This window comes from Denticeps clupeoides, chromosome 20 (genome assembly GCF_900700375.1).
Source record: "Denticeps clupeoides chromosome 20, fDenClu1.1, whole genome shotgun sequence".
NCBI lineage: Eukaryota > Metazoa > Chordata > Actinopteri > Clupeiformes > Denticipitidae > Denticeps > Denticeps clupeoides.
The window spans coordinates 8,111,924-8,139,907 of record NC_041726.1 but is presented as its reverse complement, the minus strand read 5'-3'; the positions used below and the strand labels follow the sequence as shown (position 1 = coordinate 8,139,907).

The window sequence follows — 27,984 nt, the reverse complement described above, 5'->3', positions numbered from 1 at the left end:
TGTTTAAATATTATCTATATTCTTGTTCTTTTCTTGTTCTTATTGTATATTTTATTGTTCTTAGTGTATATTTTTGATTGTGAATGCATCTGAATTTTGTATCTGTTGCAGTATGCCTGTTTATTTGTGAGGGTTTCAGTGTGTGTGTGTGTGTGTGTGTGTGTGGTTACGTGAGTTTACCGCATCCCACTGTCTCCGTTCTCACCACGTGCTGCTGTGCTCCTTCTCTCGGCGATGACTGGGCGCCGCTCTAATTTGATGTGAAGTGCAGCTCCACAATCGACGGACCTCAGCCACGTCTGCATATGGCTCATGCTGGGCGGGGCAGGGTAGGGCACGGACGCATGCGAAGTCTGGATGGGACAAACGGCGCAGCTTCTGGTTACAAGGTCCCCGCCTCGCCCCAGCAGGCCTGCAGCGCGACCCTTGAACCCCCGACCCCAGGCAACCTCCACGCTCCACAGACAGTTGTCATCCCCCCCGCCCGAATGCTTATTGGCCTGGTCAGTGATGCAGACAGAGGCAGGGGGCGTGGCACCTCCCCCCACACACTTCTCGTCTGCTTGTCAGACACCACCCGCGCCCTCCAGTCGGCACACGTTATGTGTAAACAGCCTGAGGGAGCGAGGAGCCACGTGGAGCCTCACGCCGCGCCGCTCGTCTTCTCCGGTTCCTTAATTGGGAAGGCAACAGGCCTGTCTCTGGCATCCGGTTGGCAGACACGCCCAGGAGCTCCCCGGGTGAGGGCGAATCCAGGGCGGTGATGGTGACGAGGAGCAGGGGAAGATGACAGGCGGTGCAGGAGGGCGAAGTTTGGTCTTGTGACGCTGGACAGGGTTTATTTTGGCCGCCGATATGGAGGTGGTGGGGACGTGCGGCTCTGAGCGGCTGGCGCTGCAGACAAAGTGTTCCTGATAGAGTGGGCGGGCAGGGTCATATGAGTGCCGGCTCACATTCAGCTGCAAGTCAACAAGATCATGACAAGATCTCATTTAAAGTCCACGCAGCTAGTCAGCTCATTTGAATTACATTAACAAAGCTATACATATTGATTACTGGTTCACTATGTGATCTAATATATAGATTTTGTGCCATTAATACGATGAAATAAAATGCCATATATTCACTTCATTCAATCAGTTGTCCTTCCATTACTACCACTACTACTAATATTTTTGCCAATGAAAAAAGTGACAATATAAAATCTAATATGTAATACATTGTAATATTCTAGATCCAGCTTCATCTAGTGGCGCTTGCTAAAATGACACTGAATACATTTGCATCTGAGAGTTTAGGGTTTGTTTGTCTATTTGCACCTCTTTATTTCTATTTTTAAAAGCATCTCAAACTTTATTTTTTGATGCATGAAAAATGCGGTTCATGCACTTCACCTGCACCTACTCATCACCTTCTTTTAAAATGGATCACCCTGGAGTTGCCGTACTTGGCGTCCTTGGTTCCTCTTGTCCCCGTCATCCCGCAACATGCTAACATGTTGTGACGGACAAATGAGGAATAATGCTCAGTGACTTTAGAATGAAGGTGCTAATCTATTTCATTTGGACACGGTGAACGGAGGTCAAGTAGGAGGCTCAGTTTGGGAAAGGAAGAGGGTCTTGGAAGAGGGTCTGCTTAAGAGGGTCTTGAAGAGGGAGAGGAATGCCCTTGTCCAAATCTGATTAGAATACAGATATCAAACATTTGATGTGCAGCATCACCATGATGTATTCACTGAAACATTAACCGCCCATCAACCAACCTGTGGTGGGTAGTAAACTGCTTTCTTCTTAGTTGCAAAAGTATTAAAATACAAAGGGTCTGTATGAACCTTCATCATCGTGCCTTTTTACATCATAAAGGAATTCACAATCAAAGAAGTCATGAAATTATCTTAATTATAAATCTGATGACAGAATAGACTTTTTCAGGACTTTAGGACAGACGTGACTCTCGTCAGCACTCCTCATCATGAAATAGCAGGGCATCCCTGCATGGAAATAATTATGTTATATTAGATATAAAAATTCCGTTGTTTTACGTACAAAGCAGTACTTTTTGTGAATTTTTTGTGATACAGCCTCGCAGTTTAAGGGACAATGATGTCTGCAGGAATCGGAGTTGGAAGCCTCTGCTGTGCTCCCCGGTGGCGGCCATTCATCACTGTCATCTGCCGTTAGCGTGGCGTTAAGCGTGAACGTCGGCATGCCGCTTTTACAGCCACAAGGTCCGCGTCCGCTTTATTTGTGGGAACCTCACCGGGTCTGGACCAGGTGTTTAAACGTCACTCTTATCAAACAAATGTGCGGCGCTTCGGAGATTTATGGGGGCTCGTGTTCGTGTCTAAAACAGCCTGCGCTCTGGTTGCATTCTGATCCTTCCAGCTTGAGAATGGAGAGAAGAAAAAAATAAAATAAAATAGTTCCAGGGGTGTTAAGTGTAGCAAATTAAAACAAAAAAGAACATAATGCTAATGCTGTTAGTACAGCCAATTAAATTATTTAGATTTAAAGTTTGGAGCCCGTAGACGGCTCAGCCTAAAATAGTCAATGCATGCATTTATATATGAAAAATTTAAACAAACAAAATAAGAAACAAACTTATTATCTGTTTTTTTTTTTTTTTTTTTTTGTTCTTTATGTTTGAAGTCATTAGGCATTTTAGTCCACAGTCATGGACCGTGAATGTAAGCATTTTCTATAGGAAATCATAAAACCTGATGGGGACTGTGCATACATTTCTTTAAAGTGATTTCTTTATTGTCAGCATACCAGAGGAACAAATTAAGTTGGCAATTTTCACATGATGCTAAATGAGCCAATAATCATCATGAAAAAAAATATATGATCAGTAGCAAAATATCTAACCAGTATAAACCATATGGCTGAATATGTAAACTGTACAAAGCATCCTATACTAATAAATAGGCAACATATACAATATTTTTTGCATAGAGTGGAACAGTGTAAGGCTCTAAACTGAGTAAGTGTGCAACCTTATTGTTGCGACGCAGCCCAATGCAGTGGTGCATTACATGCAGGACACGAATATTCTAGATGCATGATGGAGAGGATAGGCCTCCGTGCTGCTGATTTGACTTCAGTGTTGGAGAATAGACAGGCTGGAAAAATACACTTGAGTCCAGAGCTTCGTGAGCGCCGTGCCGCTGAGTGATGGCAGGCCGGTGTTGTGAAGGGCGTGTACAGTGTTGTGATAGTGGCGGGGCATGTTTTTGCTCATGTCAGTGGGTGTCGGGTTGGGTGGGGGGGGCGAAACAGAAAACCAGGAGCCACACCAAGGTTTGACCTCCAGACTCTGCTTTCCACGAGACTCGGCAGAGGGACGGCAACCGTTTGGGTGGGGACCCCCCCCCCGTGACTGCTAGCCCCCACCTCCATGCTGTCCGGCATTCCTCCCCTATCACTGTTCTGCACACAAAAGGAGCAGGGCTGGACTTCATCAGGAAGCCGTGATACAGAGGGCTGGCTGTGGCTCCCAGACCTAATTTGCTGTGCGGACCTGTGGTCTGGTTTGTGTTAAACCGTCCCCTGTGATAAGACGCAGGCTTTGGCTTCTTTGTCGTCTTAATTCATTAATTTTTTTTCTCCTTTTGAGAACCACTGGGCTCCGTTCTGTCTCTCTGCTTTACGTTCACAGAACGGCCGCTCCAACTTAGCCTCCCTTCAGCCCACTCTACCTCCAAAAGTCAGTCTGAAAATGGCCAAGATGAAGTACTTGCCAGAGGTTCCCCGATGAGTCCCGACAACATCCAACCAGCCTTCTGAGCATCACGTTCCTCCATGAGAGAGACGTGAAAGCCGAGCTTCATGTGAAGTCCCAGCGGGCTGCTAGACTGTCTCCGCTACAGTACATTGAGCCGAATTAGGGAGAGGGAATGCACTGTTCGACAAGGGAACGCAACATATTTCCAACCAATCAGCACCACCCGATAATCAATCCCCAGTAGAGGCATTTTCTCTCCGAGCAATGAAGACAAACGGCCACTTTCTGCACGAATGCTCAATCATGCTGAAATCATGTGACTATTTCACTTTTTTTGGAAGTGGGCGGGTCTCTCATGCTACTCCAGTCCAAAACAAACCGACATCCTGCCCCTGAAACATCTTTATTTCCCTCCAAATGCTGCTTTAAACAAAATTACATATATTTTTTTTTATAAAAGTTTTAATACTATTAAATACACAACTTAAGTACATAAGTTTTCCTATAGTCCAATTCTGATGATGGATGATTGACAGGGACATGCCCCTCCCCTCTGACTGACTGTTTACTTTACTTTACTTTACTTTACTTTATTTGGCAGATGCTTTTATCCAAAGCGACTTACAATGGGAAGACACCCGCAATTCTCGTTCGATTTCTATAGAATATCAAGTATACAAACTAAGAGCCCTGATAAGGCTTAGACTTGTCAGTGAAGAGCATGCTCGGAGAGTGTTGGGTGCTAGACTAAGAAAAATTATAATGTATTTATACATTTTGTATTTGTTTGTTCAATGTGTATGCATGTGTATGTGTTAAATTTGTCTGTAATATTTTTGGAATAAGAGGGTTTTCACCTTCTTCTTACTGCCTCTGTTTTTGCAGAAATTGTAAGTAATGTGGCAAGAAGTGGAGCCAGTCAAAACGTCTATTTTTCCCTGAAGGAATGTTATGGCAGAGAGGTCAGAGTGCTCGCTTCTTTTCTACCAAATGAGAGGCACACCGTTCAGTCTTTAAAAAAATAAAAACGTTGTTGTAACTGTAAGATGGAGAAATTGTGTTTTGTTTGGCAGCGCTGCCACCCCCGACCTCCACATTCATCAAGACCCAGCGTAAAATGGCCTGAGTCGTTCCCAAGTTTTAATAAATCCAGAAAGGGCTGTTATTTTAGCCTTTTTCTTCGGCTGCAGCTCCAGAATGACCGGGAACAAAAATATTACGGTCACTTGCCATAAATCCTGAAAGCTCTGTGAAGCCACAGAGCCGCCTCTCTGTTTCAGCCTCAGTGCTCAATGAGAAAATCAGGTTCTGGAGACTCTGTGATGCCATTATAGACTGGGAAATGAACATTTTATAAAGGGTCTCGCACACTTTGACGGCCATTGATCCCATCCCTTAGCTTTCACAAGAACCTGAGGTGAAGACGCAAATGGCAAAAGTCTCAGTACAGGCCAAAAGTTTATTTTCATGACCATTTACGTTGGTAGATTCTCACTGAAGGCATCAAAACTATGAATGAACACATGTGGAGTTATGTACTTAACAAAAAGTGGCGATCTGGCCTCCACAGTCACCGTACCTGAACCCAATCGAGATGGTTTGGGGTGAGCTGGAGTGAAGGCAAGAGTGAAGGCAAAGGGGCCAACAAGAGCTAAACACATCTGGGAACTCCTTCAAGACCATTTCAGGTGACGACCTCTTGAAGCTCATCGAGAAAATGCCAAGAGTGTTCAAAGCAGTAATCAGAGCAAAGAAACTAGAATATAAAACATGTTTTCACTTATTTCACCTTTTTTGTTAAGAATATAACACCATTGAATGAGAAGGTGTGTCCAAACTTTTGGCCTGTACTATATATGAAATATAACAGTTCAAGATCAAGTGAGCGGTTGAGATTCCAGGAGAGGAACTCCTTCCTCTCTTAAGGAACTTTGTGTTCTTGATGATCTCCACACAAGATCCGTCGATGTTCAGTGGGGTGTGGCCCTTCCGATCTCTTCTGACATCAACAATCATCTATTTCATTTTGTCCACGTTCTGAAACAGAATGTTGACCTTACACCAGTCCATTAGTTGTTTCATCTGCGAACTTGATTATGTTGTCGGAGCTGTACATTGCTGCAAAGCAGGGTGAACAGCATTGGACTGAGCACTGCACAGGAACAGGGGTCAACCAGAAGCAAATTGAACCAACAGCACTTTGGATTAGATTTTTGCCTTTTTTTTAACCACATATCTGAGAGAAAGCTTACTATGGCATTACTTTTTCCAAAGATGAACAGGAACAAATAGGAACCTTAACAGGAACCTTGGTAGTAGATGATAAAAACAGTGGAAAAACCACCATTTCAATGAAAGTTGAAAAGTGCTTTCATGTTCTTTCAAATGTGAGCACTTTAATTCATGAATAGGGAGTTTGTCATTTTACTGCAATATTTGCAGAACGAAGACATAGCTAATTGAAAACTTTGTAAATCATCTGATCAGCCTGGATTTTGTCTTGGATTATGCCAAAAATCAGACAGGTGTTGGGGAAATCTGGTGCTGAAATCTAATGCTGTTGTTGTGAGGATGGGTTAAGCATGAACGTAGGTCAGTTGTTCTCATGCGGATTTAGAAAACCTGAGCCTTTGAGTTTGGTTTGACATACACAACCTAGTAACTCTGTAATTTGCACAAAAACGGAAAAGACCGGCATTTTACTGCAGTGATCCAGCTACGTTCGGTGGCCATGTCCCAGTCCATCTGGTTTCACTTGGGTCCGGTCAGAGTCAAACACCAAATTGTGCTTGGCTGTCTTCGTTTTTTATTAGTCAGCTTTGATTTATGACCTTCAAAGTAAAAAATAATCACCCGACGCTGGTTGTCTTTTATAGGGCTTGTTCGGGGGCAGCGCGGAGGCCTGGAAAATGAGTCGAAACAGAAGGAATGCATGACGTTATGCCCTGAGATGGAGAAGGACTCCACTCCAGCAGCACTGTGTATTTTTCTAGCAGGCGCCTCCTTGGCCAGCTACTCTCGGTGGTGCCAAGTACTTGTGCACACAGCATCATGCAGGTCGAGTAGCTTATGAATTTCAGAATGGAAGAATGAAAACTCAGAGAGGTTCTTCAGAAATCTGCCGGGACTCTGGTCCTCAGAAACCCACAATTGTGTCTCTTTTGTGGGTCAAGATAGGCAAGCCCAAGGCAAAAAACGCTAAGAACAGTGTTCTATGGTGGAACCGCCATGTTTGATACGTTTCTGTAGAATTCGGGTAAGAAACAGGACCAGTGTCAACAGTGGTCTGGTTTCGTTAAGTTCTCTTATGATCCCTCATGATCCCTGCCATCAACGGTCTGCCTGAACCCTGTATTCATTATGACGAAAGCAACCATACATGTACACTGTGTACACTGAAGGAATAAAATTTTAACAACCTTTTGGTTTATAGATTCATAACTTTAACTAAAATAACTCTAATTACTTTCTCACTTTCTTGCATTGTAATACTTAAGTAACAACATAACAAATTCAGATTTATTTAAGGTCTCTGTATAGTTCTCTGTATATAGTTGTATAAAATACTAATAAATAATATACATGGTCTGTGGGTCGAGGCAAAGAAATATTATATAGTATATAGACAAACATCTCAAGATGATGATAGCTAGATCTAAACCTAGAATATCATAGTATTTCAATATAACTCATTTAGATATCAGCAGCCTTTTGTCTTGTGATATGAATTTTACTCAGTAATGTCTTGCATTGTCCAATGTTTTTGTAGTTAAATGTATGCATTGATGGTTTCGAGATCACGCTGAGTGAAGGGAGAGTAGCGAGTGGCGCCCCGCGTATGGAGGAAGTCCAACAAGATTGTCGATTCCCCACACTGCGATCTCAGCTTCAGCTTCGATAAATAAATAAAAGTGATCTGCCGAGGTCCCCTGCCAGGAGGATGCCTGAGTGTCTCCAAAAGCGTGACTCTCTCTGACACCACGCAATGTGTCTGCTGCCACCAGGGCTGCTGGTGGGAACAGGCTGTAAACAAACCCGCTATGTGTTCATTGCAGGGGGGAGCACGCTCAGACCCCGCAAACGGACCACCGGGTGGAAACATGACAACAAAAACACTTTTGGGAAAGGGAGTGGGGCCTGGGGTTGGATTTGGGTGTTGATGGTGCATTCAGCTTTGAAACACACTGTGAACTTCACAAAAGTAACATATTATTGGAAAAAAAAATTATAAATCCAGAGTATTTTACGCAGAAATAGAAATAGACAGAGTGTGCTTTCTCATGCAGAATCTGAGCCAATCAGAAGCAGAGTGTCTAAATTAATGCTTGCCTGGCAGTTTTGATGTAAAGCAACTGTCAACCCTAATTTCCTTACCAATTGGAGTGTGCGGCTGAACGTGTTTTTTTATTGAGTTAACTTTTTAACGTGTATTGATTCAAAGCTTAAGTTTGAAACGTTCTATTTTTTAGGGACTGTGGTTAACGTTATGATTTGCCACCTCCGTTGTGTCACTTGGCACTCACGGCAAGGCCCCGCTGTGGCAGACGTTATTATTTTTCCCTGCATCGAATTTTGCTACCATAGTCACAGAATTGCTGTTCATGAGGCCCACGTTCGATTAAAGAGGTTTAAAAGAAGTGCATGAAGGACACGAGGTGATGAGTGAAATGGATGGAGAGATTGTGAGGGACGATGTGTCAGCCGGAGAGAGAAAGAGAGCGAGAGGCAGAGGGAGGATGTCTCATCGCTTCTCTTTTTTCACTTTTGGAAGGCAGCCTAAAAATGTGCCTGTCGCAGATGTTTTAACAGAAGGTGTTTGCATGCTGTTCGTTAATACACTGCCATACGGGACACAGTATGACCACCACAATAACCAGTAAGTAACACTCTCTGTGCGAGGCGCACCGAGCCAACTTTACCTTCTGTCTTTTTTTAGGGCGGGTGCGCGCATGGTACCCTGCGAATTGAGCTGTACCTCGATGCTGCCGCACTTGCTTGCGACTGACGGTGGAGCCGCACTTGGAGGATGATAAAAAACAATATAAACAAAGTGAAATCATTCATATTCAAGGCGCTTTTGCTGTGACATTAGAGCTCTAATCGTGCCTAAAAAGTTAGAATTCAAAAGAATTCAGCTCAATCCCAACCCAACAAGTACAGCTTTTTAAAAGCCTGGCTTTCTTTGCACATGCTATGAGCACTAGACTAAGTGAGAAAGGAAATGTGCAGGAAAATGTTCAGGTTTAAAATATAATCACCAGATGCTAACCTCCATTTCTCCTCCTCAGCATCCATTTTCACATCTCGTTCGCATTTAACTTAAACGCATCACCCAACAACGGAGGCCGAGAATTGCAAATCAAAATAACGTTTTATTAAAAATGAAAAATTAATAAAACAGATTTTACCACCATCGAATCATACAGAAAGGATAGGAACTATAGAGCACGAATTCATGTTTGCTTAGGTTCTTCTATTACACTATCCACAGTCAAATTTCTGACAAGGGCTTTAGGCATTTGTAACATAATGGATCCTTCCAGACAATAGTGAAGCTAGAGAGCAGCACTGAGCCTAAAACATTTAACCCCTGAAGACACTCAGGGTTAAATGTCTTGCTCAGGGACACAATGGTAGTAAGTGGTGTTTGAACCTGGGACTTTTTGGTCTTCTGATTCATAGGCAAGTGTCGAACCCATAAAGCGAAGATTGACTATAGTTCTCATCGTTCCCTCTACTGCTTCACTCATCCCTGATCATTCAGGGATCAACTCAAAAATGGTAAAAACCTCATGCCATGTCCTCCCACTTCTGACACCATCAATGTTGACCTGAGTCTACTTAGTGCCAAACCTGGACCTAGAACACGAGGAAGCCAGACTTGAAGCACTGCAACAACCACATTAATGCTCAGATTGGGGATGTTACTCTGCACTTTGCATTTTATATGAATCTTTGTGAACATTTGTAAGATGAACAGTGGGGGGGCAGAGGTGGCCTAGCAGTTAAAAAAGTGACCCCGTTCCAATCCCGATCCCAAGGTGCCACTGAGCAAAGCATTGTCCCCACACACTGCTCCCTGGGTGCCTGTCATGGCTGCCCACTGCTCACCAAGGGTGATGGTTAAAAGCAGAGGACACATTTCGTTGTGTCATCGTGTGCTGTGCTGCAGTGTTTCACAATGACAATCACTTTCACTTTCAACAAGGTCATGAATATGCTAATTCACAAAGTTTCTTGGTTTATTAAATAATGTCCTTGGGATGCTTTACATCCTGGTATTCCATCAAGAAGACAGGGTTCGAGGTTAGATTTAGGGTTGGTTCACAGCTCACAATCCTCACACTTTTCTTCTTTTGTTGATACATTAACACATCAAACACTCGTGGTTCCAGAATAAGACACTCAATCCGGAGAGAACATCTGAGCCATTGGTTGATTTTGGTTTGCTGCGTTGCCACAGTTGAGCTCCGGCAGGCTTCTCACGACTGTTCACTATCAGTGCTGTCACCAGTGACATAGAGAAGAAACTGGTTCCAACTGAGAGCGAATTGGAAAGAAGTTCCTGCTGTGGCAGACGTGGAATATTGTGACCTCCTTTCCACCCCATGTTGACTTTTAAATAAACCGTAACTGTGTTTGTGACACACAGGACCAGCCTATGCAGTATTAGACTTTTTGACCTCATTTTCTGCCTCTTGTCTAGTATTAAAAAAAAAAATGTTCTCAATTACTCCACCTTCTGCTTTCTATCACTTAAATGGGCTTTTATTTCTCCGTCTCTAATTTTTCCAACTGCTGTGCAGATGCACGTGATTTGGACAACGTCTGGATTGTTGGATGCTTGTCAAGGTTTTTTTTCTTAGCCTGACGGTTGCTTATTTGCTGCATCTGATTGGCGACGTCACATCATTAAAAAGCTTATATAAATCCTCCTGTCTGCTTGTGATCAGTGGGCACAGTGAGTGAAAATGAAGACCCTGGGACATGTTCTCCTATTTTACATTCATCCGTTTATATATTTAGTGGCCGTGGTAACGTTTATGGACAAGGGGTATTAGTGCAGGGATTCGAGGGAAACGGAGGAGACATGGAGGAGGTGGACGCTGCTCCACACCTGGGCATATGACGTATTGACCGAGGAGATTTAAATCCTCCAGAATGAGGAAGTAGGGGGTGTGAGAGCTGTCAATCCAACACAGTTCTCCTCCTCATATCTGTTCATAAAAACATCATTAAAGTTCATCTTCTGGGGGCGTCAGAAACAACAAGATACCAACAAAATAAGGCTGGGTAGCTTATTTCTGTAAATACTGAATAAAATGCTGAATAAATGCCCCACTCTCCTGAATATTTCACACCTGACCACATACACAAATGAGAATTTCTCTTTTTCCTTAAACGTTGCAGATTTGTTTCTCCTTTTTCTACCCTCATTGACATGCAAATGTATACCCCCCCGCCCCAAAAGAGAAACGTTATTAATTTCATATATCAGGTTTGGAACGGCCATCTGTTCGCACCGCGCCACTGCACCTCCCTCCATCTGCCCCTCTCCCGCGCTGCTGCAGTGGCACCGGCTCAGACGCTGGGGAAGTTTCACTCCGACTTTTTGATTTGTCACTCATCAGTGATTCAGCCAAGCGGCCGCTCCCTCCAGCCCTCCCTCCCTCTTTCTCTCACTCTCTTCCTCCTTCTGTGGTCTCCGCTTCCATATCCTTCCCTGTCTCTCTCTCTCTCACCCCCCCCCCCCCCCCCCCCCCCCCCACATCTCCATCTGTCTCCCTCCTCACTCCCTCTCACTCTCCCTCTCTCTCTCCTGCAGGACCTGGCTGCTCTCTCATGACACGAGGTGCTACTCAGTTTCAATAACCGCCATCACCACACGCCTGTCGCCTCTGACACCGCCGCTACCCACCATACCTCCGCCTTCCTATTCTTCTTCTTCATCTACCCTCCTTTGTTTGGCCCTCATCCCTCTCTCTCTCTGTGCCCCCCCCCCCCCCCCCCCCTTCGTAACTGGAGGAAGCAGATTGCAGAGTCGGCACAGTGAGATGTGTCCCTGCCACTGTTAATTTAGCATCTGTGCCTTCATGAATATGAATACATTTACAAGTCCGGGATATAATTAGGTACTGAGGAGTGTGGGTTGGGCGGGGAGGGGGGTGCGGGGGTTTGCGCATGCAGCACCAGGTGGGATGGAAGACGTTTTGGGGGGAGGGGGACATGCAGGTAGGACTGGTTGACCTCCGGAGGCGATCTGACCGCGCTGACGTTTACCCACCACAGACTTCCGTTCTTTCTGCCCATTCAAGCTCAATAAGCAATTATACAAAACATTAGAAGCATTTATTATTTTGCTCCACATAAAAAGATTATAAAGCAGATTAAAGGCGTTTGTAGTCTTATAATGACCTGTACATGTTGTTCAGATTCATAAACATGTTTGTTTTCCCACGTAAAGCCTAGAGGTGCTTTCTATTGATTATACCATTTATTATCCTTAATAAAAGAGAATTCCAATAAAATCGCTATTACTCTGCTCATTTAAAGGAACTTTGTGTATAAAGGGTAGTGTTTATATAGGAACATTGTATATGGTTCTTCTGTTAAATGAAACCATGTGAGATGCTTCAGGAAGGCTAACAGATTGTGAATGGACCCTACACACCCATGAACTCTACAGAACAGTTCATGCCAGGAACTTCATTCTGTGTAATTCTTTATTTTTAACACATTAAATATTTAATATGTTAACACATTAATATTGACAGCCCTAAAATTCACATACTATTTTTTTTATCATGACTATTACAAGGGGAGGATACATGCTGAATCTTGCCATGCTGTGCAATCGCAAAAAAGAAGTTCAATTCAAGTAGAATTTGGTCAATTAAGGATGTAAGTTTCAAGGCTGCTCTTCAGCTTCACTAAAAGCCTCTCGATGATGCTTATGATGTTCATGAAGTCACATTCAAGGCCGCAGTTCATCCATAGAGCATAAAAAGGAAAAACAACATCATACTTGTCATTGTATGGCTCTGTGTGTGTCGTTCACCATGCACTGAACGTGTACCGTAATGAAGGGCGTATTCACAGTAAAGATTTACCATGAGAACAATATCTGCACGCAGAGAACGAACAAATAAAGCCCAGAGGAAACTGTATCCGGGACGGGTGTAAATCATCACGGTAATTTGCTGTCACCTACGGTGCGCCACACGCCAGTTCCTGTTTTCGGGTGGCAGTTCCCCACCTTCCTCTCTTTTCAACGCCATAGGGCAGTGCACAATTTGCTGGCAGGGCAGAAGTAACGTTGTCTGTGTCGCGCAAGTCGCTAATTCATTTCGGATGTGCGACGGTTTACTTAGCAAGGCACGGTGCCACCAAGGCCTCCAGAATGGTTAATGTTGTGTACTTCAGCCATATGCTGCCATATCACAGCTCAAGCAAGTGAGGTCATTACACCTCGGTGTATAGCTTTGTATTCATAATGGGGATTTAATTGGTAAACACAACAAATAAGATCATCACATGTTCTCGATTCTGGTGTAGGGGAAGGGGAAAAAACTGGAAGTCTAATTCTTTAATTGTCCCTAATAAATGATTCTGCAATCTCTTTGTTACAATCTATGCACCTATGTTTATTTTTTATTTATTTTTTTATGCACTATACAACCTGCATTAGCCAACCAGGGCATTTCAGTGATAACAGAGAGTATGCACTTTTTTCAAGATGGTGGCCATTGCCTCTTACACATTTTGTGGCAACACTGCAGGAAAATTATCAAATAATTTTGCATATATTATATTAAACATGATTGATCAGAGCGTGATTGCTTAGTGACAACAGAAATCAATAAAATACCATAATATTGCTTCATCACAATATGTGATCAACTAGCTGACCCCACATACATAGACTAACAAACACACACATTCAATGCACATAGTGTGTTTGCTTATGTGCAATATGTGTGTGTGTGTGTGTGTGTGTGTGTGTGTGTGTGTGTGTGTGTATATATATATATATATATATATATATATATATATATATATATATACACACTCTGTACATATATACATACATATATTTGTGTGTGTGTGTATGTATATATATATATACACACACACACACACACACACACACTAATATTTTGGGGCAGTGGTGGCCTAGCGGTTAAGGAAGTGGCCCCGTAATCAGAAGTAGGTCCACTGCTCACTCAGGGTGATGGGTTAAGTGCAGAGGACAAATTTCACTGTGCGCACCGAGTGCTGTGCTTCTGTGTATCACAAGTGACAATCACTTCACTTCACTATATACATACTTTCAGATTTTTTTTAATTTATGTATGTTTTTATATTCGCTTATGTACATTTATATTTTCAATACATCCCTACACATTTCAGTTTTTCTGATTTTATAGTGTGATACTGTACTTTTAATATAGCTTTTTTAATTCTATTTATTTTTGCTGCTGTTCACTACTGTCCACTTTCTGCTGTGTCTTTGCAAATTTTCCACTTGTGGGACTAATAAAAGATTACTATCTTATTTTATCTTATCTTAGACCTAAGGTCTACTACTAGGGACAGATAATAGAAAAAGTAAAACATGAATTGAAAATGAATAAATGAATACATATTTAAATTTATTTAATTTGGATAGTTTTTATTTCAAAGTGCAACTGGTCGTTTCATGTATTTATATACATTTTTTCCACTGAACTGCCTCAAAGTTTTTTGAATTTTTTCACAGTTTTTTTTAAATATTGTTTTTCTCTTCACCAAACAAGTATAGCTGTCATTAATATGACGGTGACCTTCAGGGGAGGAACATGTGGATGCTCTAAAGTTGGAGATCCACGCAGTCCCTGCATACACTCACCAGGGGATGAGCACTGATAATTGATTTTAGGCGCGATCATGCAGGGCGCCTCATGGTAACTGCAGATAAGAAAGAATTTGTTATATCTAAATTATGTCAGAGATATGCATATAAATCTCATCAGGGTAATGAAATAAAGGTATTATAACAGGAAAGGGGAGATGTAATTAAAATGGCTCCCACTGCATTTCAGGCTCTATGGGGTTTGGGTACCTGGGGTGCAGGAACGTTTACTTTGGGAACTTTTTTCCCTGTAGAGGTTGCAGGAGTAATTATTCTATTTTGATCGTAATTTGAAAATAATAGAAACCAGTAGGAAACCTTGCAGTTTGATAATACAATTATCAGGGCAGTTATTCAGCTCCTTGGTTATGCCCGGAGCAGAGTGCTTGGTGTCTTCAGGGCTCAGTCGGCTTAACGAAACAAAATATTTCAGTTTTCATTGCTCCAAATGCTCCTTATACCAAAGTTGATTTGATATCTACTGACCGAAAATCATAACATAACCTCATCATAATCATAATCATGGCACATAACCTACTAATATAACCTACTAATATTCTAATTGTACATCATGTATATACAGTACAGGCCAAAAGTTTGGACACACCTTCTCATTCAATGTGTTTTCTTTATTTTCATGACCATTTACATTGGTAGATTCTCACTGAAGGCATCAAAACTATGAATGAACACATGTGGAGTTATGTACTGAACAAAAAAAGGTGAAATAGCTGAAAACATGTTTTATATTCTAGTTTCTTTGCTCTGATTACTGCTTTGCTCACTCTTGGCATTCTCTCGATGAGCTTCAAGGGGTCGTCACCTGAAATGGTTTTCCAACAGTCTTGAAGGAGTTCCCAGAGGTGTTTAGCACATTTTGGGGTCCAGCTCACCCCAAACCATCTGGATTGGGTTCAGGTCCGGTGACTGTGGAGGCCAGGTCTCCACTTTTTGTTAAGTACATAACTCCTCATGTGTTCATTCATAGTTTTGATGCCTTCAGTGAGAATCTACCAACGTAAATGGTCATGAAAATAAAGAAAACACATTGAATGAGAAGGTGGTTCCAAACTTTTGGCCTGTACTGTATGTATGCAGATAAAAAAAAAGATAAATTGCGAATACAAGACACACAAGGCAGGCCAGTACGAAATAAGGCCGATATAAAACAACCAAGACAAGGGACAGGCAATCAACAGGGTCAAAAGTTCGACTGGGTGTGGCCGGGTGCCAGTGTACTGTAAGGTGGGACAATCTCAGTCGTTTCAATTTCATTTCATTTGCCACCGTCTGCTGAGGGAGGGATCTGATTGACAATGGCAACGCTTCTACATTCACATGAGAAAAGCTTGAAATCTTTGGCCAAAACCGCAGAGAAAAAAAACACTGAGCATTCCTCTTATCTGTGTTAATTTATGTCTTAATGGCCATTTCTCCCTCCCGCTGCCATTTTTTTCCCCTGTCCGTTTTCTGGAGTTTTTGAAGCCCTCGGCAGGTTAAGAAGGAGGAATCGAGTCGAGGTGAAAAGAAAGGGGGGGATTATCCGCTCCTCCGCTCAAGCTCCAGGATCAATGGTTTTCTCTCTCTCTCTCTCTCTCTCTCTCTCTCTCTCTCTCTCTGGCCCCGAATGCTCTTTTAGCGTCTCCCTCGCCGGACGCCCTGCCTCTATGTCCTCCTCCCTTTCATTACTCCTCTTTTCTCGCGCCGCGCCACTCTGCGCCGTGCCTCCGGGGCAAAACTCTCGAGCGTTCCCTCAGCCCAGCAGAGCCCTGGAGAGGGACGCTGAAAGCACTTTGGTGAGCAGATGGTGCCCGTCCAACAGGTGCGCCCGGTCCAGCCTGCCAAGCGTCTTGGACTCGGAGAGGGTAGGAGAGACGTGAGGAAGTGTCCCCCCAGCCTCTCGTCTCCTTATCTCCTTCCATCTCTCCGCCTCTTGTGACCAGCTGGACGCGTCGGAAGGCTGGCAGGACAATGTGCTGTTGACGCTGAGTGGACACTTTGTCAGAATGCTTTGATCATTTGTCGACCCCGATCAGACAGTACAGGAAAGGGTCTAAGGTCACCGTTGTGCCGGGACATGCTACTCTGCAGAGCAAAGTTATTTCCTGACTTTGCCCAAATTCTGCAATTCTGTGCGTTTTTTTGCAAAACCATTTCCCCCCTCATTTAAATGAATACAGAAATTTGCAAATCAAATTCACTCCTGATCATATTTAGTATGGAATGTTCAGAATGGGGGTCTGATTTGTCGCCATAAAGTTACTTGACTCAGCTCAGTCCCATAATTCCCATAATTGCGCATGTTTTGTAGCCTACAATGTTTTAAATTCAGTTGAGGAAAGTTTCTGCGACTGTCAACGTGCACTGACACTTAAGCGAGCGAGCAGACAACGGAATGCTAATGTTAATGCTAATAACTGCGCAGAGCTCATTTCCACCATGACTCCGCCAACTCCTGCGAGGCTCCGGGCCTCTGCCAGGCCCTGCAGGGGAGGGCGGGGAAAGTAGCTCAGACACGAACTTGTGGCTTTGACCTCTAGAAAGTTCCTCCTTTGTCCTGGGCCTGCAGCGTGCCAAGCCTGTGCCCTGTTTGCTGGCACTGCCTGCCGCCCGGAGGATGGGGGAGTGGTGCGGGCCATCTGGGATATCTCCAGGAGATGCTGGGAGAGCATCACACTCATCAGCAGGTTCGGGTTTGCACCATAATCACAAACACCCGTTCATTTTCCCCCTCCCGTGCACGCGCTTTCGCTGCAGATGCAGTGACCCTTTCATCACCATTTCATATAGAGGACAGAAGAAGTTTAGTTCAAAAAGAAAAGAAGTTAAAGAAGTACAATGCGTTTTAATACATAATCATGTTAGAGTGCAAGGTTACATGCTTTACTGGGGGAAAGAATAAAAAAATGTTTAAATCATATCGCTCTTAATTAACTGACACATTTTTATATTTAATACTGGAAACTAGTTTTACGTAAAAGTGGAAAAAAGCAGGGAATTTTTAAGATGTGTAGAGATCGTCCTGATAAAATAAATAACAAATCTGTTCACAACCCGTCTGAAAAGTCTGCCGTGAAATGACTGGTGGTTCGATATTAATATTAATAATTATTTGTGATAATTTAATAGGGATCAGCACCATAAACAGCCCCGCTGTTTAAATAAGCTCTGCTTCTACATCTCTTATTCTCTTGATCAACTGATGTCGAGTAGTGGATTGAGTCTAGACGTAAGTCTAAGTATAAAATATATAGTATGTTTGTCAAAAATGATATAGCAGTATACAAATGTAGACAATAGATATAATTATTAATTGAACAAATTACAATATATGAAACAGTTATTTATGCTGAGTGAGTATAAATAATGTTGCACATATAAAGAGGTGAATATTGCACAACGTGATAGACACGCATTTAGAGTAGTTATGATATCTGGTTTATTGTCTTCAGACCAACAAATACTGGTTTCATGCTGGCTCTTTACTGGTCCAGTGTCATGCTGGAAGCGTGACCGCCCTGAGATGCTCCATTCTTCTGGTGGAGCAAGCCCTCCGACCCCCCCCCGCCCCACTCTGGGGTCTATTGATCATGCAGTAACAGAGTTAATGCCACACTCCACTCCAGCAACTCCTCTCGCTAATCTAGTCAATAATCGCAATTGTGTTATCTGAATTGGCCACTACGCGGCTCTCAGGCTGTGACAACTTCATTGGCTGCCTCGGCTTGGGGAGCAGGAGGGTGCAGTAGGGTGAGGGGTTTAGAAGGGGGGGGGGGCACCTTGGCACGCGCCCTCTATCAGCCAACCGGTGTGAAGAAGCTCCCAAGGGCCGGGGATTAATGGCTTGTATCTCTGCGCTGCTGTGGCACATTGTATTGTCCCCTCTGACAAAAAAAACCCCTCCCTACACATCTGGCACCCCTCCTGCTTCGACGTAGGATGTGGTGACGGGCATGTGGGGAGGCTGGGGGAGGGCTGTGGCACGCTTATACCCCCCCTCACCTCCACACCTTTCTTCATTATGGGGTTTGGTTAACAGCAAGGTGTTTCTGAGGGAGGTGTGACCGCATTAGAAGGCTCCATTTTAATTTTTTTGTTCCCGACATGAACAAAGCCACCTTTTTCTAAATTAACCACAAGCATCTTTAGAACAATTTTAATTTTAGGGGTCATTTATTTGATTCAAACCCAAAGCCCTTTGTCCTCGAAAGATACACTGATGCACTGCCACGGTTGCTAAGTAACCAAAAAAATAATTATGTTCTTTTACTCCGTTGATTTAATGATGGCTTGATGAATAGTGCTGTTTGTGACGAGTGTTTCAGAATTAAAATACTGTGGAAAAAGCTATGCATACGAGAAAAACAGGCAACCGCATTTATTTGCATATTGTGAGCACGAGTACGTTCATACACCCGCCTAAATGCTACATGTTGAGTAAATCATGTTCTTGACACATGTTCCAACCCGGCCTGTGTGTTCCCGATCCTTGCTCTAATATATAATTATCATTGTTTTACAGAGCCCTGTTACAGTCTATCTGTACTGTATTACAGTATTCAGTAGAATAAAGTAATCGCAATCTGCACATGCAAAACACAGGGTTAAGGTTCGTGGTAGATGATTGTGAACATTGTGTTGTGTTGTACAATTTTTATACAGTATTTAATGGTATAAATACTTTTTGTAGACTATAGACTTTTCCACATGCATAAACTGGCAATACTCCCAAACTCCCAAAAAACATTAATTTTGCATAATACTTTCTAAACGTATGTGCATTTGTTTATACTGCATAATTGCATTGTTCCACACAGTTTACAGTTTATAAAATGTATTTATTGTTGCACTTTTGCACTAAATGTAAAATGGTTAAAGAGGGTCAGTTATGTATTTAATGTAATACAAAACGTAACACAGAAGCTCACAGAAATTCCCAGAAGATTGGATGCAGAGTGTAAAATAGAGGTATTTACTCATAAATTCATAATACTATGATCTAAAATAAACACAGAAATGAATGTGATGGACCCAGTACATGCCTATTGTGTTCTAGCTCTGTCAAACAATATAACATGTCAATAACTGGAAGCAACAGAGCTGATGTCAACTTTACATGCGAATCAACCTTACGAATATCTTTGTACTAAAAAGTTTCAATAAAGACGTGCACATGCTACATGATCTGTTCCACATGTGCATGACTAAGACTGTATATATTGGATCCCTGTGCCATAAATAGGCAGTTTAGGATGTGGGGTGGATTGGAATGGGTGGAGGTAGCAGTGAGCCAGTGGTCCATCTCCGAACAGGGGGCCGCGAGTTCGCCTTTCTCTGGCCGACCTTCCCGTCCTCAGGCCGCTGCGGCAGAGCGGTTGATGAGGGAGCAGGGTGTCATGGTTCCGGGTTCAGGGGCGATTAGTCTCCGGTGCATTCCCGCCGGCACGCGCCGTTTGACAGATCTGCGCCTGGCGCGCCTCGGAGGAATGCGCCACAGATGGCGTAATCAGAGGGAGCTGAGCCAGGGTGTGAAATGTATCTTTGATCAGCACCTTCTCGCCAGATTGTCATCTATGTTAATATGATGATAGCGGCGGCGGGATGGATGGAAGCGCCCCGGCGGCCCTGGGATAGCGCCTGCCTGCGCCCCTCGATCCATCCTTAATCTTTTGTTTGCTGCGGAGCATACACTCAGCAAGACCCTGTCTCACTTGAAAGGGGGATGGAGGGATTTTTTTTTTTTTTTTTTTCGTCTGTTGACAGCTGCACTTAGGTGTGTGCCGGGCGGAAAGCGCTATGAATAATCATGAGCATTATCTCCGCAAATTTAGAATGCCTCCAACTCTGCTTCCACGGGTAGGAAAATGGAACTGAATGCGGAGATAAGGGGCTAAATGAGAACTGTGCGACTGTACGCTGCCGATACAAATTTCATTAGTTTTACCCCAAGGCCCCGATTGGGTAAATTCGGCAGGACGGTTTTGAAGATGTGTAGCTGCTTCCCCCTCCAGCTTCCCCTCCAGGAGTTGGTTACGGTGGGTCGTGTGTGGAAAGGGGGCTATTTCCCCGTCACAGATGAGGTCTGTTCATGGGCGTGAGGCATTAAGCTTAATGACGTGTAGGTGCAATGGAATGTGCCTGGGACATCTGCACAGAGCGGGAGCTCTGTGTCCTGGAGCCCATGGGAGCGGGATTAAGGACTGCTTTACGGATCAGAATCTGATTCAGACGATACAAGAGAGAGGGATGAGAGTGAGGTAAAGGGGAGCATCTTAACACGTCTGCAGACGCATTGCAGGGAGAACAAAGGATGTGTATATATACATTTTTTTTTTTTCTCTCGATCGTGTTTTATTGCTCTGATGTCCATCTGCTGCATTATTTCCTGCCTCGTCCCTTTCTCTATCTCACAGAAGCTCGCAACATATTGTGCATCGTATAAAGACGGCACAGACGCCCTGTGTGCATTCTGTTCGTTCCCGCGACTCCTTGCAAAGAAAAAAAGAGAACAATGTAATTATTATCAGTGAGCGATATATCAGGCGCTGGGCTGCATCCGTATGCTGCAAGAGAAGGCCTTTGATGGTCAGCCCTGTGGTTGGTTGCATTTCTAAACATGGCGGTCCATCCCGTAAAAAGTTGAATGTCCGCTGGGATTAAGAGAATGTCGGTACCCAGATAGAACCGCATTTCTTTAAAATTAATTAAGCTACTTCAACTAAATATTGTAAATATTGTAAATCCACCAAAGAGCCGGCCTGGTTGGTGTGATGGTGGTCAAGTAAATCTGGATCTCAATCACCTCGAATGAACTTTGTTAAATCTCCAAAAGCAGCCACTAATCACAAGAGTCTTGGCTTTTTTAACCGTAGCCTGGCATAGGTGGTACTCACCTCCCGTAGTACAATTAGTAGACTACAAACTTTCTTGGATAAAACTTACATTTCAGCATTTTTTTTTTTTTATCAACACAGAAAGCTGGCAAAGTTTGACCCGAAACGGTCACCACCAGTGCCATCAATGTCTCCATGTGGAGGGTGTGGTTCACCTGATCGCAGCCTTGTTGTTGTTTGTTTTTATTACTTTAACCGGAGTGTGGCGCAAGTTGCCGTTAGAGCGCTCAGAACAACAAGATTAAGCACAGACGTGCGTAATTTGAGACGCGCTGTATGTGGCCCCCTTCTCGTTACTTTGAGTCTGGGACACGGCCAACAGCCCGCCCCCCGGAGCCCATTCGTAATAAGTAATAATGTGATATTTGCGCTCGCGCTTTAAACGGGTGGGATGTTTTGGACCTCCCATTCAGGCACAACAGGAGTTTGGCACCGAGCGTGCACAGGTGCAACATGAGGGGGGGAAGGGGGGGGGGGAGAGGAAAAAAGGGAAAAAGAGGGAGAGCAAGCTGCGGAGAAATCCCTTCTCCAACATCTGCGTCAGTAGCTGCTGCGATCTGCCCAAAAAAAAAAAAAAAATGAGGGAGAAGCGGCTTAAAATAGCTACGCGACTTGGTGCCCGGCCAAGCACGCGGGAGCCCAATCAGAGCATGGAGATCCTGGCACACTGGCTCCGCCCGGGGAGGCCGTCCCTCCGCGAGGCTCCATATGCCGCGCAGCTGTGTGTTGACGTGACCGTAGGGAAGGTGAAAGTGCGCTTGTGTGCGGGGTTTTCGATGCATGTTTACCCCGACGCAAGTGATGCCCCGTTTTATTGTTTTATTTGCGAACGAAGGCTACGTGAGCTTTGCTGGCTCCCAGTATTTTGACCTTTTAACCTTTTGCAGTCCATTTAAGGAATTTTAGATTTGCAAATGCCGTTAATCTAGCTGGGACAATTTACGTATTTTGTTTAAAAACTACTTTACTTATAGAAGTCAGAGACACAGAAGCATTTCCTTTTTTTATCTTTTACCAAGACATTTTAGATCTGTCCAAACTGTCTATTGTTTCTACTTTATGTTGCTAATTTTATTTGAAAGTGAAGTGATTGTCACTTGATACACAGCAGCATAGCACACGGTGCACACAGTGAAATTTGTCCTCTGCATGTAACCCATCACCCGTGGTGAGCAGTGGGCAGCCATGACAGGTGCCCGGGGAGCAGTGCATGGGGACGGTGGCACCTTTGCTCAGTGGCACCTCAGTGGCACCTTGGCAGAACTGGATTCGAACCGGCAACCTTCTGATTACGGGGCCGCTTCGTTAACCGCTAGGCCACCACTGCGCCACTATTTATTAATGTCATGGTGACAGGGTACAGGAATGGACTCATTCGTACAACAGAGTATCTATTCCAGGAAGCACCAATACAGGACCACGCTCCATGACCCGACGAGGACATGAGGCATCCATTTCCACAATACTACGGCTGGACACAATCAGGGCAATCAGGAACACATCAATGACAATCCGAAAACTCCGGGCCAAATCGCGGAACCGGAGTCCCTCCAAAGTCTTCCCATCACCCCCTCGAAGTCAGATTGCGACAATTAATTAATTTATTCATTTTATAACGTATCTGATTTATTTGAGTTATCCATTTTCTGCTATGCTTGTCTTTTGACATGGTCATATCTTTTACCTAGAGCACTCTTATGGATGAAAGGAACTATATAAGTAACGCTTCCTTTTCCTCTTTCTTTAGCAGGAGTCGGGCCCGGCACAATGCCTCCACGTTGTCCCCCGAAATTATTTGTCATTAATTTGTCAAGGTGCTGGCCAGGTGAACTGCTTATTTGCTGAAAATGCTCTCGGAAAAGCCACCGAGCATTGAAGAAAGGAAGCAGGAAAAAAAATAATAAAAAAAGAAAAGTGAACCAGCTAAGCGAAGTGAATGATGTAAATATCAGTTGCCCGATCGAGACCGCTTATTATTTTCTAGGCTACTGGCTAAGTGGCTGTTACCCATGAAACACAACTCATTCAGGCGAGCCCTGTCCATTTAAAACCCACCGCATTACCGTGAAAAGCATCTGAGTCCGATGAGAGAGAAAAACGCTAGCCGGCGCCTCGCTGCTTGCTCTCTCCCGTGGCAAAAAGCCGCATTTCTGAGCGGAAAATTGTCGCCTGTCAGTGGCTGGATGTGCTTCTGAGCCTGAGGAGTTGTTTCGTTTCCCATTTGATGCTGCTACATTTGTGCCCTCAAAAGTGGCACCTGACGGCAAAATAACAGATCTTAACGTGGCCCCGGTTCTCCGCTTCCCAAGCCCGGCCTATCAGGCGGCACCGTGCGAAGTTCTTTTTTTACTGTATTGCTCTACCGAGGTCATGATGTTGTATTGATCGATAATTATATAATAATTAAGCAATAATTATTTTGCTTTTGTCAATGGAAGTGTGGAGGTTGTGTCAATCGGCAACGGACGCGCGTGAAACTTTCAAATCGTATAAACGCTCCCGGCCACGAGTTAGGTCCGCTCTCAGCCGGATTAATGCAAGGTGGCGGGTGCCGATTTATAATATCTGGCTCACGTGAGACTCAATCGGCTTGGTGTCATTTTATTTTCCACCACTCCTCAGATGCGTCGTGCTCTTATAGGACATCTGCTTTAGCTCAGCACTCACAGGCCCATCAGATCCGTCTGGAGATCCGCTCCCTTCTCCAAATGCACAACGACCCGATAATTTACAGTCACACACACTTGATGGATATCTGGAGTCAAGATTACCTTCTATAACAGCATTTTGATCAAGGATACGGTTCTAGTAGCATGATGTGTCAAGTTCACATTACAGTTACTTTATAAATTTTACTTTGAATTCTATATCTGTACCCATCTGCTAACTAAAATCTACAATTTGATTACCAAAATCTAGGTTATTTAAAATGATTACTCATTGAACATCCAGTCTTTATTAAAACGACAGATTAACCGAGTTTCTCTTAATGTAACATCACAACTGGAGAAAAACATTTAAAGCAAAAGTAAACAGTTGTTAGATTAAATAAGTATGGGTACATTGCATATCTCAAAATCAAGGCAAAATGTAAATGGCATGACATACGTTATCTTATTTAATAGTTGTAAACACCACATTAAAACCACTAAGCCCTAATGTGTCTATCTCTCTGTACAATAACACCTTTCCTGTGTTTTGGGGCACACACGTTGATTCATTGTATTTTCACGTTTTCACCTTTATTCTGAATGGAGGAATTATCCCCCTAATTAACATGCTTGCAGTCACTTCTGTTGAAAATACTCTCTCCAAGGCCCATCGGTCCATTCAAAAAGACCTTTTCTTCCATGAATGAATGGTTGAGACCTTGGGACTGTGGCTCTGCAGCTGGATTTAAAGATTTTGAAAGTTAGGTTGTGAATTTTTTGCCAACTGCTGCTACAATTATTACGTTTTGCCTGTGACGCTATAACTCGTTGCTAAAGAGAGATGATGTTCGAGGAGATGTATCAGATGAAAATGTCCACTTCTCAGTTTTCCCCAGTGCATACGGATGCCAGGATGCCAATGTCCTGACCTTCCCATTCCATTTTCCTCCCTTCCCTTCCCCTTTCTTCTCAGGCCTAACAACTGTCCATCCGCACATGAATTGCTGTAATTTGTTCTTGGTTAGAACTCTACCTGATGGCATGCATGTCATTTTCTGCGTTTTTTCATGAGAGGGATGGGGGTGGAGTAGATAATTGCATTTTCTGGATCAGACGTGCGCTGCTGCATTGTTTTAACCACGCAACAATGCCGTGGCCAACAAGGGCAATCACTTAACATTACCTGCACGTCCAATAAAATTGAATCTCGGCAAATTGACTGAAACGTTCTGAACATCTCTGTCTCTCTGCACTCCAAACAGAAAAAAAAAAAACAATGATACATGAATATTGATTGACGGAGAGAAGAGGGTTGCGCTTTGAACGAAAAATCCATGCATTATTTAGAACATTGTGGTGTCCGGGGAGACCCTAATGCATGCTCTAATGCGCTGGACGTTAATGGAAACGTACGGTAACCACCGCATGTAAAATGTCCCAGGGTTTCAGATCCTCGGGACGCCGCCATTAGCCGTTAATACCTCCCGGGCAAATGCGGAGCGCCCAGTCACTCAGAAGGAAGGTCGTTTAATGCTGTTAAGCTAATAAAAACCACATGCTACCGTGAGCGTCTTATCCAAGTGCAAAAGGGGAACTCTTCCGATTATTCCTTTGTCTTCCCCGGGAACCGACTCATAAACTCTGTTTATTTGCGAAGAATCACTCCCGCCCTGCTCACTGTACAGCATCTGCGTGCAATTATGGGCCCTTTGCTCCGCCACAGCTCCGGCGCAGGCCGCATAGGAGTTGCATCATTTTGGCGCATGCCTTTCTTCTGTGGAGCACAGCTCTGCAGATGAAATGCTCGTCACGCGTAGCACTAATTAAACGGAGGTTCGGCACAACTGTCGACCCACAAACGTTGTGTAGGCTCGCAAGATCTGGTAATCTGGGTTGCCACAAGAAGGATATCTGAGGAAAGCATAGAAGCATTTTTGTCCTTTAATGGTAAGTTTTCTGGCTTTTCTCCAACAACTAGTTTCGACCAACCCTTTTTTTCCAGGGGTCAACATCTTGTTTCGTTTTATTCCTGTTTTTTCAAAGGTCTGGAACCCATCTCCCCTTTTCCACTGCTCTCCATTTCCCTCACCCTCCCTTTCTACCTCACTCTGTCATTCATGAGGAACAAACACAAATAAGATCTCAGAGCTGTTAATTCAGTCCTGTGTGTTTTGCACACAATGACTTTGCAATGTTAACTGTTTATGCATTGAAATATAAACTATACATGTGTAAAAGGATATTTTATGGTAATATGCATGATTATATAAATTAATTTACGTGTGAGTCCATGCATGTAAATGTAAACTGACTGTGTGCCTGCAAATGTGTATCATGCAAGTTTGTACTTGAAACAATATGCATGCATGTAAGTGTCTTTGAGAATCTAAATGCATGCAAGTATGTGCACATAATCAAATGCTTGTGTGCAAATGTATTTGTGTGCATGCACGTAAATGCATACTCAGTATACACTTGTAAGTGTGTTTGAGTATCTATGTGCATGCCTGCAAGAAGTGGAAGCACATGTATATTCGAATGCCTATGTTCACATGTAAGCCTATGTTTGCGGGTCTCATGCTGTAGCATGATAGTGGGAGCTCCCCATTTTTGTGTAATTGCTCCCCTATTAGTTTCTGCCCATTGCATCTGACAGATATGAATTGGATGTTGCCATGCAGCCTGCTGATTAATGACATGCAGAATTGGTGTTTAATTGTTGGGGAAGAGCTGCAGCGCAGACAGAGAAGTGATGCACACACACTTGCACGCACACCTGTGATTAGAGTTTCCGAGGTGCTCCTATTTCCCTCTCTTCCTTTGGCGCGCACAGGTCGCTGACCCCACAATGCCGAGGGGCCGATAGCCAATGGGAGCCCTGCCGCCCTGCCTGGCGGGCCGGAGGAGTGGGGTGCGGAATTAATAACTTGTGTGATTTAGCGCACATCTGCCATGCACAGGGAGAGAGGGGGATTCTATTAGCGTGCAGTGCACACACACCCGTAATTAACCTGGTGCCTGGCGCAGCTGCCCGCCTCGACTCCTCTGCCACAGCCAGTGTGGGTGGTGCCGCACCGGTAAATCAATCTCACCTAATTGCCGTGGCCTTCTGCGTCCTCTTAACTGCGTGCTACTGACGCGGCTCTCTCCACCTCGGAAACAAAGGAATGAAGAAATGTGGAGGCAAAAAACAAAAACTTGTTTAAATTATGTGTAATATTAAATTCCCTTTTATTGGCTATTTAGACATACCAGACAATGGGGAAAGGGGTCTAGCTAATTTCGCTCTGATATTCTGTCATTGGTGCAAGGCTAATTTTCCAGATTACCTAGTCAGTGATCAATGCATTTTTGTCCTTATTTTACTCATTAAATTTGCAGCAAAGAAAAACGTTCAACGTTCCATTGCGGTAGTACAACTAACTAGCATTTACTTTGATCACCTTTACAACACGGTGAGGCAAAAGAGTGAAGCTACATTCCCACACCATTAAAACAGAGTTTCTATTTCCCATCGAATACATTTTTTTTCGTTGTAAGACAGGAATTCCAGAACAACAATGCTGTCCTTTGACGAGACAGTCTAATCTATTTTTATTATCCATGGATGCGGTGTCAGTCAGCAAAGAAGAGGGTTAAACTCACCAACATTGGAAACAGACATGTCCATTATCGTTATGAAGTGCTGTTCTTCCTTAATACTAAAAGTACCCTATTTGTACCCCCTGTTTCGGGATCTGTAGTACCTTTCCAGTGTCTCGGTTTCTTGGCAAGCTCATCTGCTCTGTCACTTATCCTGCTGCACGCCGATTCAGCTTGCTGTACT

At 43.7% G+C, this 27,984-nt stretch overlaps 1 protein-coding gene and 1 long non-coding RNA gene across 4 annotated transcripts in view; one reads left to right on the top strand and one right to left on the bottom strand.

Moving 5' to 3' along the window:
- Positions 1-27,984, top strand: part of runx1t1 (RUNX1 partner transcriptional co-repressor 1) — a 108,251-nt gene that overhangs the window by 20,768 nt on the left and 59,499 nt on the right. The gene's annotated exons all lie outside the window — the stretch shown is intronic.
- LOC114769866 (uncharacterized) lies at positions 807-27,984 on the bottom strand. 2 transcript variants are annotated; one of them, XR_003743277.1, is made up of 4 exons: positions 27,804-27,984; positions 27,251-27,310; positions 26,935-27,105; positions 807-959 (listed from the first exon to the last, which is right to left on the bottom strand). It is a non-coding gene; the product is annotated as an uncharacterized LOC114769866 (long non-coding RNA). The 2 variants fall into 2 exon arrangements; XR_003743276.1 differs by lacking the exon at positions 807-959 and having other exon boundaries at positions 26,480-27,105.